We start from the raw sequence: 10,569 nt of genomic DNA, 5'->3' as shown, positions 1-10,569 counted from the left end.
CAGAAAGCACCAGGACCTACAAACGTGTGCTGACATCTGCAATCAATTATATATATATATAAATACAAAAGTTAATTCTCCTCTGTGTGACTTTTAGAAAAGCAAAACGCAGACCTCTACCCACACAGAGGACACAAAGCTATATTCTGTCTGATGGGGCTTTTGATGTTAGCTTGACAAAGGCACCAACTCCAAAAGCCCCATTCACTGGACTCTTTTTTTTATTTTTCTATATCCCATGCATCCTTTCAAGTCATGAAAAGATAACTTTCTGGGTGTGCCCTGTGTTTCAGTTTGAAGCAAGCATCCTTTCAAGTGGAAACGCACTCTTGATTGGGCGAGACAGTCCACATCCCTCACAAGGGTTTGCCGTGGGCCAGATATTTCAGGTTACCTACAACATCCCGCGGTTACGTTTCATTTGAGCATTTCCATGTTTTAGGATCGGTTATTTATTATTACATTATAGTCACCAGCTGCTGCCGCATACTCGTCCATAAATTTCTTAATTTATTGAGAAGTACTGAGGTTGTAGGGAAATACAAGGTTCCACAGCCCCCCCCCCCTCCAGGCACAATAAATAGCTTATATTTATTTTAAATGGTCATAAGACACCGCTGCCCTGAATGTCCAGCGCTGTTCTCGGTTGTCCTGGAACATGCATGTCATAAAAAAATAACCAGACGCAGATGAGCGCAATCCACCAAGCCAGAAACTGCATTTGCACAGAGTCCAGGTACAGAGACTTCTGCGTGTGGGTTTGCACCTCACACCAGCTAACTGGCTTATCGGTACCACGCGCCGAAAAGATCAAGAACAGTGAAAAATAAAATCTAAAACTGTTACAGTTGGGGCAGAGAAGCAGAACATAGACATGAGATACAGAGGAACACGAGTTAGAAATTAGGAAAGTGATCATAATCTGGTGCCGGAGCATTTTCACCTTGTGAACGAGATCCTGATCTCAATGTTTGTTTGTTTGTTTTTAAATCTGGTTAAATAAAGGTTAATTAATAATAATCAGCAGGACAGGGTCTATATAGCAAACATTTGTAAGTAGTAAATGAATGGCAGGTGTGTCTCCAGGTGTTCAGCCCACTCACCAGCGGCCACGCCCACCGTGCAAGACAAGGAAAAAAAACAGTCAGAGAAGCAGATCACAGTGGATATGATGGCAACCATGAAAGAACCCAATGCGTCAAAGTTTATAACACACAAACCTGTCTGTGTGAAAACCCCTCACCTCTAACGCTCCCCTCCCTCCATCCCACCGCGGCCATGCAGAGGGCTTTAATTTGTTTCAAATGTCGCTCTGCCCCCTCATCTCTCGCTGCACATCCATTTGTGACGGATCCCACCGACGTTTTCCACAGCAGGATTAACTGCGAAGAGGAAACGGCCGCTCTGCTTCACTGCCCCCCCGAAGGGCTGACCCCGGCAGGCCACTCCTTAAAAGGCCATTAGATCCTTCAGGCCTGTTATGAGTGGGCATGCAACTGAATTATCTGCCCTGCTTCCCCTTGTCATAGGACTATAGGCGGAAAGAATCTTGTTTTATGGAAATAATTAATCCCACGTAATAATATTGAGGAGACTTTCCGGTGACTTTTGAGTGTTTCCTAATGAACCCTTTCCGTGAGGGTGGCCGATGATGGAAATGATCATCTGTCGAAAAGAAGCTTTCAATCATATTCCAACCGAGCCAGCCTCTCTTGAGAAGGGGTCGGGGTTGGGGGGGTTTGACTCATGTATTTGTAAGATCAGCTGTGTGTATTTGTGTGTGTTTGTTTGTGCACTACACATGTGTGCTGATCCCTCCAAACATTTGGAATGCTGTGTGTTTTCTTCGGTGTATCTGGAACCGGAGCAAAGTCCGGTTACCATGCCGACACATTTTTTTCTACAACCGCATTTTCTTAATGAATTCATTTCAAGCTTATGTGTGCCGCTGTAGTCTCAGTCAGCTGTGTACACACTTTAAACGGGTGTGGAGAAGAGCTTTCTTCTTCTTCTAATGCTTAAAGTGACCTGAGGGAAATGGCTTATTGATTCCCGTGGGGCGCGGGGGGGGGGGAGATTAAACTCAGGTTTAAGTGGACACTTATTCTGAAAGGTTCACGTCTTCCACTTCCTCTTTCGATTCATTCGTTGCTTCATTCATTTCTGAGAATGTGGCATTGCATCTTCCACTCGAGCTGAGTCAAACTTGAACGTGGAACTATTCTACGATTAGTAATACAATCACGTGTTGCAGGATTAGTGTAGCCGGGAGTGTAGCAAGTGCTCGCTTGCTGATTGTTGCTGCCAGTGATTGAACAGACGTTGTTGTGCACGTTGTGCTCAATAGGTGCGTTAATCCGGCGCAGCATCCACTGATCACTGCCATGATCTCCGAGAGCACCATCTGTGATGATGCAGCAGCGGCCGGTAGTCTGGCTGAGTGAGCAGGACCCGTCTGCTCCGGTGCCTGACTGCCTTTACGGGGGGACAGAAAAGACCTGGAACCACTTAAAGCCTCAGAAGTACAACATTAAACATTTTGTCGTCCAGACATAACATAACGTGTGCACATGTCCCCTCTGGTGCTGTCGATTAGTTTGATTTACGCATTGTGCGATATTTGTTTCTGGATCAGTTACTCTGCTTTGTGCCGCGCCAAATGAATCAGCCGTCAACGGGGATCTGGAAATAATTATCCATGCGTTATGGAGCCACTGAAGAAAGAAAAAAGTGGGCATTTTCATCGTTGGAGATTTGTCGTTTGCACTCTCGGGTCACGGATGACGCCAAATTCAGTTTTTAAGATGTAATTCTTGACGGGGGGATTTGCATAAAATAGATTAAAATGCATAAACTCGGGGCAGCAGACGGCTCCACCACGCATCCGCGCTGGACAACTTCACACCGACGCCTACGTGATCACTATGTAGATGCGCACACCTGTCGCCATGGCAACTTATGAGCAAAGCCATACAGAGAACTGCATTGGTTTTCATTTGGATTCAGAGCTCAGAGAATACAGCACTTGGTATCAGCCTGTGGCAGGTTGTGGCACTTCTATCTGCAAGCGCCAGGTTAGAGGCTTATTGACCTTTTTTTTTTTTTGACAGACTGACTAGCAGATGATTTTTGGGCAAATGGGCCATGCGCCCAAAGTTCAATTAAAAGCCACACACTGTGTCTGCTCGACGTATTTGCCAAATGTTCCATCGGCCTGAGCTAAATCTTCTTGCTGCCTCAGCATCTGGGTGTCTCGGATACAGATGGCATAAAAAAAGTCACCTAATAACTTCAACATGACGGGGCCAAGGGGATGTTTCCGGTTTTGTGGAAGCGCACTCTGCTAAAGTTCGAGGTTTGAGTGGGGCCGTGAACTCACCTGCATATTTTTTTTTTCTTCTCCTGCCGCAGCACTGAGTGAGCGTGGGGGTCGTTGGAAAGGGCAGCGCTGCTTTCGTTCTGAATGAGACCGCTGCCGTTTGTGCTTTTCCTTTCATTCAGCTCGGTCTCAGCAGAAGAGGGAAAGGGGCGGTACCATTTGAATTCCACTGGCACGCCACGTCTGGAGACCTTTGTCTTGTTGAGGTCAGATAACATTTTGCCATTGCTGCTTGGAGGAGATAAGACACGTGTCATAAATTAAAGAGGTTGTAAACATTCTACGGTGGATTATCTCCTTTTTTTTTTCTTTCTTTCTCAAATCGACTTTTTAAATGCATCCAATTCAAGTGAGCTCGCCACCGGAAAATCACGTCAAAAACCGGAAAATGAGGTGTGACGCATCAGACGCGGATGACGCTCTGTGGCAGCAGAACAGAACCCCGGTCGCGTTCCTGGTCCTATCCAGTTGCACGACGTCCTTCCCCTTTGTCCTGGTTTCCTTGACAGTGTCTTGACAATTGGTTCTAAGTGTGAATGAATGTTTTCCATTGGTAAGTCATGTCCAGATCATTGAATCCACCGGGCTGGAAGTGTGAATGAGCCGGAGTAGCGGAGAGAGAAAGGGAACGAGGCTTTCCCCGGGCCAGTGCCAAGAACAATGGCAGTTTTGTTTTCCTGCGTGCACGAACACTAAGCTTTTCGGAACTGGCAGCCCGCCCCGGTACCCACCCATCTCCCTCCAGCTTCCAGTCCAGAGCTGTCCGGTCCCGGAGCACTAAGTATTTGTGCAAAGTTCATAAGGCTTCCCTCTGTTTGTGTGGCCATAATGGCAGCTTCCATCCTGTTGTAGCTCAAAGAGTGCTTCTGGGGGGCTGAGGGCCTAGCGCTGGCGCTGCAGAGGCGGGAGCGTTCTCAGTTCCTGACTTTGGCTCAATGCTCTCGTCGTGAAAAAGCCAGTGCGCCCCCCCCTGCCTGATAGCTCAGAATCTAAGCCCCCAGAATCAGCTCTCTCCCTTCATTATGTTCCCCGTCTGCCTTTTAAACCCAGCTTGTTAAATAAAGACCTCAAGCGGGAAGAAAATAAAAAAGAAAAAGGAACTCTCTTCACTTAATTTACGCAACGAGCATCAGAAAGTTAAAGATCATTGGTTGAGATGAGTCTCTTCTACTGAACTATATATATATATAATATATATATATATAAACTCATTCATAGCAGATTGTTAAATGGAAATAGACTGTATATCTATAGATTTATTTTCACCATTTTCACCGCCACCGTTCCCCCCACTGTCAGCATTTGTGAAGCCTGAGCGATAACGACCTTGTTATATTGGTGGCTGCAGGTTCCTGTTGAAGCAGGTTGGTTGGTTTTCCACCGGAATTATTTCCCCCCCCATCAGCATAATTCAACCATGACCCTTCCCCCCCCTTTCATTTTCTGCCTTTCTCCCAGTTAAAGTCCAAGTCTCAGACTCTGGTCCAACGCCATACATCATCCAGACTGGTGCTGCTTCCTCCCTTCCCCCCCTCATGTGTCATGGGAGAGAGATTGCAGGGCCGTTGTGTGTGTGTGTGTGTGTGTGTGTTGTCTTGGAGGAAGGCTCTTATTCTTATGTCCTTTCAAGTCCATCTAGTCACGGAGTTGTAACCCCGATCATGTGGTGGAACAGTGAGATTAAATTGAATTTGGTGGCGTATTAAAAACACCTTAAGAGAGGATGCTTCAAAGCTCTGACAGCAGTGGGCTAATGCCGGGGGGCGGCGGCATTAGCCCATAAGGAGATTCCCACAAGCTGACAGAGGAGCGTTGCAGCAGAAGCCAAACTTAACAGATCTCCACACAGCAGGTGATCTGCGTCCTCTCCCGACTGTAATCGTCTCGTCTGCGATTGATCAATTCAAATAAATGCCCCCCCCCCCCTTCGCCTTCAGATGCAGCAAGAATCTTTCACGACACGGAAGAAGTGGGGGAACTCGCATTCCTGCGCTCTCCTTTGTGGAACGCTAGTGAATAGCCTTTACATCGGGCTTTACGAGGATGATTGTTGGTGGCTTAATGAGCGTCTTTGCCAAGCTTGAGGCTTTGGCAACATATGTGGCTCTGTTCCCCTCAGTCTCCCGTCGGTACGGCAACGCAGAACTGGCTCAGCACTTTCCATGTTTCTGACAAAATGGTTTGATTCCTTGAACTCGGGGTTTGTTTCATTTTCTTTCCTGTTTCATCGTGGATGCGGATTGGAACAGCTCCACGTCGGGTGGGGGCCAGGGCCGAGGAGGAAGTAGCATCCAGTAAGTATCCCATAGCAACTTGGGCTGTGTGAAGCTGTGACGGCAGGTTTCAGGCATGTTTCTGGTCTTTTTTTTTCTGTGTAGGAGATGCTCAGAGAGACATTTACTGGATCTTCTTTCAGGGGGAGAAAAGGAAATACATTGTTAAAAATACATGTCGGTCAATATTCCTGTGTTTTGTGAACGTGAAACGCTTGATGTGCTGCAGCGTACAGCAGGAAGGGCTTGTGTGTGATAGTAAAAATTATCATTTTCATTATTAGACTCGTTACTTTTCATGACATTATATTCAGAAAAAGAAAGAAAGATTGCTTTCATGGGATGTCCTTAAAATTGCCCACATAACTTCCTCCAAATCGCATTGTCGGAGCTACTTCAAACCTTGAAACTGTTTCAACACAGATTTATCATTAGAGTTTTAATGCAGGGCTGTTTGTTTCTGCTGTGGTTCACTCTTCGTGGTTTTATTGGTTTCTATTGTTCCGTTCTGGCTCTGTTCCCCTCTTGTATTGTTTTTCCCACCCATCCATCCATCCAATCCATCTTCTTGTGGATGAGACGATCGTTTCATCCACACGGACACTGGCGGAACATACAAACGCCGCACAGATAAGATTTGAACCTGACAACTTCTTGCTGTAAGGCGACAGCGCTAACCTCTGCGCCACTGTACCGCATTTTCTTTTCCTACCCAAATTTGTGCAATTGATAGGATTTAGCCGATCTGGTCATTTATTTCTCTCCTCGATTTTCCGCGAGATGCTACTTTATATTCTTGAATGTTCTCAGATGACAACTGGGGGTCTGCACAGGGTGTTTAGCTTTTGGATTAAACGGCAGTTGTTCCACTGTTATGTCCACAGAGCGTTTTCCTTGTCATATTTAAAATACTGAGCTCCTTTGCCTCCCCTCAACCCCCCCCCCCCCCCACGAGCCACACAGATATCCAACATCTTTGTCAAACTGCTTACCCTGTAGCGACAGTGTCCAGACACCGGGCTCCAGCACGGAACAGGAAATTCAAATGTCGAGAATCTCTCATTTCATGAGGTGAAATTATATTTTCGACAGCATGCATATTGAACACCTGCAGGGATTAAAAAAATGGATGAAGCAGCAAAGGCATTTCTGTAAAATGTTTGCTCTGTGCGTGCTGCAGGGACATAAGAAATTCTTGGTTGTTGGCATAAATAAATTGCTTTGGGGTGTGATGGAGGTAAGGATTTGGGGTATAAGAGCCATCCATCATGTCCTTGCTGTTGCGCGGTTTCGTCTGGGGAAATTGCCAACATCAGTCAGACGTAGTGAATGAATGCGGAGAGGAGCACACTGTGTTAGTTCTCAAAAAATAATATCCCCGCAGTCCAACTTGTGAATTGATCTCTCGGCTGGCTCCTCGCCGAGGATCACACGCTAATATGGTTATTGTCCCTGGCATGGGGGCGGGGGGGGCTCACCTGTGGGACATCAAAAAGGAGCAGATCAGAGAAAAATCATCATTAGAAAAAAAGGATGTGTTGCACAAATGTGCAGCGCTTTGTTTCCAGCCTTTTCTTTTGCTTTAAACATTATTAACAGGTTCAAAGCTGACAGCATCTGTTAGCTCGTTTTTAGCCGACAGCGACGCACACATTCAGGCGGACGATTAATCATCACGTCACCTCCTGATCAGTAACGTGGATTCATTCCCCTTGTAAATTATGCAGCACATTGGAACTGGATGTCATAAAAAATTAAAATGGAGATGCTGCCTTCTGTTTAAATCGGTAATTCGTTTTGCGCCTGAATAGTTTGAGCAAAGTTTCGTGTTTTGCAGCTTTCACGCACACACATACACACACACACACACAGACACAAAAAAGAGCCACTAATTAAAGGCTGAGGAAAGCCTTCAAGCTCTTTGCTACCAAAAGAACGAAAAGCCTTCATAAAAACGTACATTTACGCACTGACAACAACAAGGTTGTGCAACACCCACAGCTGGTCGCCACCAGAACTGCGTATGGCGCGAGGTGTCCCTCAGGGTCACGGGGATTACCTGTCCTTATCATCCCCATTCCTCCACACCCCAGAGCTTCTCCTCACCCCACTTCCAACCTCATCCTGCCACCTCCGCTGCCCCGCTCCGGCTCCCCTTAATCCCTCTAAAGCTAAACAGACTCCCTTAAACTTTAACGCCGTATAACCGGAAGTGTCACGCTGCCTGAAGTGCTGTAGAATTGAGTTACATATCAATTAGATATTAATTAGCTTATTATTTAATATTAGTTCTACGTCCTAAACAGGATTGTTTGTGATACATTTTCTTTCTTGTTATTAACATTTTAATAATGGATGAGTTGCACGGCTAAGCTTGTAATAGAACACAATAGGTCGGAATGCGATCTACTTTTACTATAAGATCAACGCGGGGAAAAAAACTTTTTGAAGGAATTTAATTAAGCGCCACATAAAACGTTTATGGAGTATTTATACAGCCGTTGTTCTTCACTGAGATGCAGACGGAGCTAAATGAGCAAAAGCCACATTAGGAATGCGAGTCAATTTCCGCTCATTGTTAATCAGCTCGGTCGTTGTTTTAATTGTTCATGAATGGGAATCAGTGTGGAGGCATTAACGGGGCTGCGAGAGGCGAGAGCAGAGCTGCCGTCTCCCCGTCTCAGGTCTTTAGCAAAGGGAGTCTATTAATCCAGTCTGACAAGACGAGGATCTTCTAAATCCTATTACAAGGTCGCGCATTAAACTACAGTGCAGGCCCGCACTTTGCAGGCTGTTGCGTGGAGAAGAAGGAAATGGCGCCAGCGCGGGAACCTTCGGTTGCGAGCTGTGAATGGTCGCACTTTGACCCGCCCATGAGGAAGGTCGGTAAAGGTCAAGATGCTTGTGGAAGAATAGCTGGTCCCCCCACCCCCCCTTTATTTTATTTGGTTTGTTTATCTGACTGTCTGCACAGTGATTGGAACACACAGCAGCAAGCGAGTCGAGCTGGGTGATATAAGCGGTACGATGGCTGCTCGCTGTGGTCGATACTTTTTAACAGCTCGTCCAGTCCCGTCAGTCAAAAACACACCGACGCCTCTGAGGGTTTCTTTTCTTTTCCTCTGAAACTGAGCTTTTAAATGTGAAGAAGGGTTCAAAAAAGAAAGGAAGAAGAGTGTCACGATCGTGATGAGGCTCTGAAAGGTGACGACGCTGTAAATGAAGATTGCGTATCTTTTCGGGGGGGCTTTTGGGTGTGTGCGTGTGTGTGCTGTATGAGAAGGTGTATGCAATAAATATAAGTGTATAGATACGTATACATAGGGGGAGGTGAGAGGGTGTGTGTGAATAAAGGTGCATATGGGGATGTATCTATGTATAAGTATGTATATGTATTTATATATATATATATTTACATATATATTTATATGGATGCGTGTGCATGTCTAAGGATATACTGTATGTATATTTAGGTCAGTGCATCTTTGCATCATTTGGTCGAGGCTAGCGCTTTGCTGTTGTTGACAAGAGGCAGATTTCCCTCGGCCCCCATCGATTCATTTCCCGCTCGGTGCCACCTCCGCCGTGGCGCCTCTGCCCCTCCGAGCCTCGGCTGAATGAGGTCAGGGTTCATGTTGAGCTTCCCACAGTGAGCAGCTTTTAACCTCCTGCCAGCTTCATCAGTCCCCGGCTGGTGTGATCGCTGCTCGCAGGGGCAGAGGATTAAGAACAGCCTGGAGTCCGTAAATCAGGCGAACCCTGAGAGGAGGCCCCTCTCGTGTGAGTCGCACAGGTCCGGTCCGCGCCGTACCCTGACGACTTCGATGTCAGAGATCGCTCGCGGCCGTCGAGCCCTCAGAGTGGACCTCCCTCGTCCCAGATGGCAGCGGCCAGGCTTCTGCAAATGTCTCACAAGGGGAGGACAAATTAAATCAGAAGGCGAATGATCATGCACAGCGTGAACGTAATCCATCTGAAGTTGCGTTTGGGCGGGGAAGGATTTCTGTTCGCACAATAGGGCAATGAGAACACATTGTCTTGAGGGAATTGCCCCCACCCCACCCCACTCTATCCTCTTAACAACAAAGCACCATCTAATTAGCTCAAAGCTCTCACCTTTTCATTTTAATCTGTGTGTAGCAACATAAATCTTTGCGTCTGTGGGGGAAACGTGAAACAAAGCGAAGCCTGATATGTTCTCCGGATGACTCTTACCTCTGACACACAAATCTTCAGTGTGACGTAAAGTCAATAGGTCTGAATTGTGGCCGAGTTGTCGGCGATGCAGCAGGTGGGCGGGGCAGGGGTCAAGGGTTGTTTCGGAGAGGCCAGTGCCGAGTTAATACCGTTAATGCGAGGCACGGTTGAAAAGTTCAGAGTGCACATTCATTTGAAAACCGATCTGCACCGACGGCGTGGAAGTGACTCTTTTATTCCCCGGTCAGTTATTCAATCTCACGGCTGAGGGTCTGACCTCGGCGATTCCCAGAAATGCTAGCGACAAGGTTAGAAAAGAGATAAAAAAAAAATCAGACCCTCTCTGCACAGCTGGATGAACACGGGTTAGTTATAGCAAAACCAACACGCGCACATTCTTTGGCGCCAATCGGACCCCCTATCACCGCCGATGCAGTGATTGGAATTACTGGACCGTCATCGGGACGCTCTTTGCATGTTAAACCAGCTCTGTTTCCCACGAGCGGCAGCAAATCCCCCCGCAGACCCCCAGCGACATTGTGCTGTCTCTAATGTGTTGCTATTATTTGTTCTTTTTTTTTTGTTATTATGGCGCATGTTCACAGCTCAGGTAATTACGCCAACATGACCTCTGGAGCTGGGTCAGAGCCTACATGGAGCGCTAATGAAATAACACTCCAGAGGATTTGCAGCGCCCTGCTGCAGACACCGTGATTCCCA

This window comes from Brachionichthys hirsutus, chromosome 8 (genome assembly GCF_040956055.1).
Source record: "Brachionichthys hirsutus isolate HB-005 chromosome 8, CSIRO-AGI_Bhir_v1, whole genome shotgun sequence".
NCBI classification, from domain to species: Eukaryota; Metazoa; Chordata; class Actinopteri; order Lophiiformes; family Brachionichthyidae; genus Brachionichthys; species Brachionichthys hirsutus.
Note: the sequence above shows the minus strand (reverse complement) of the source record.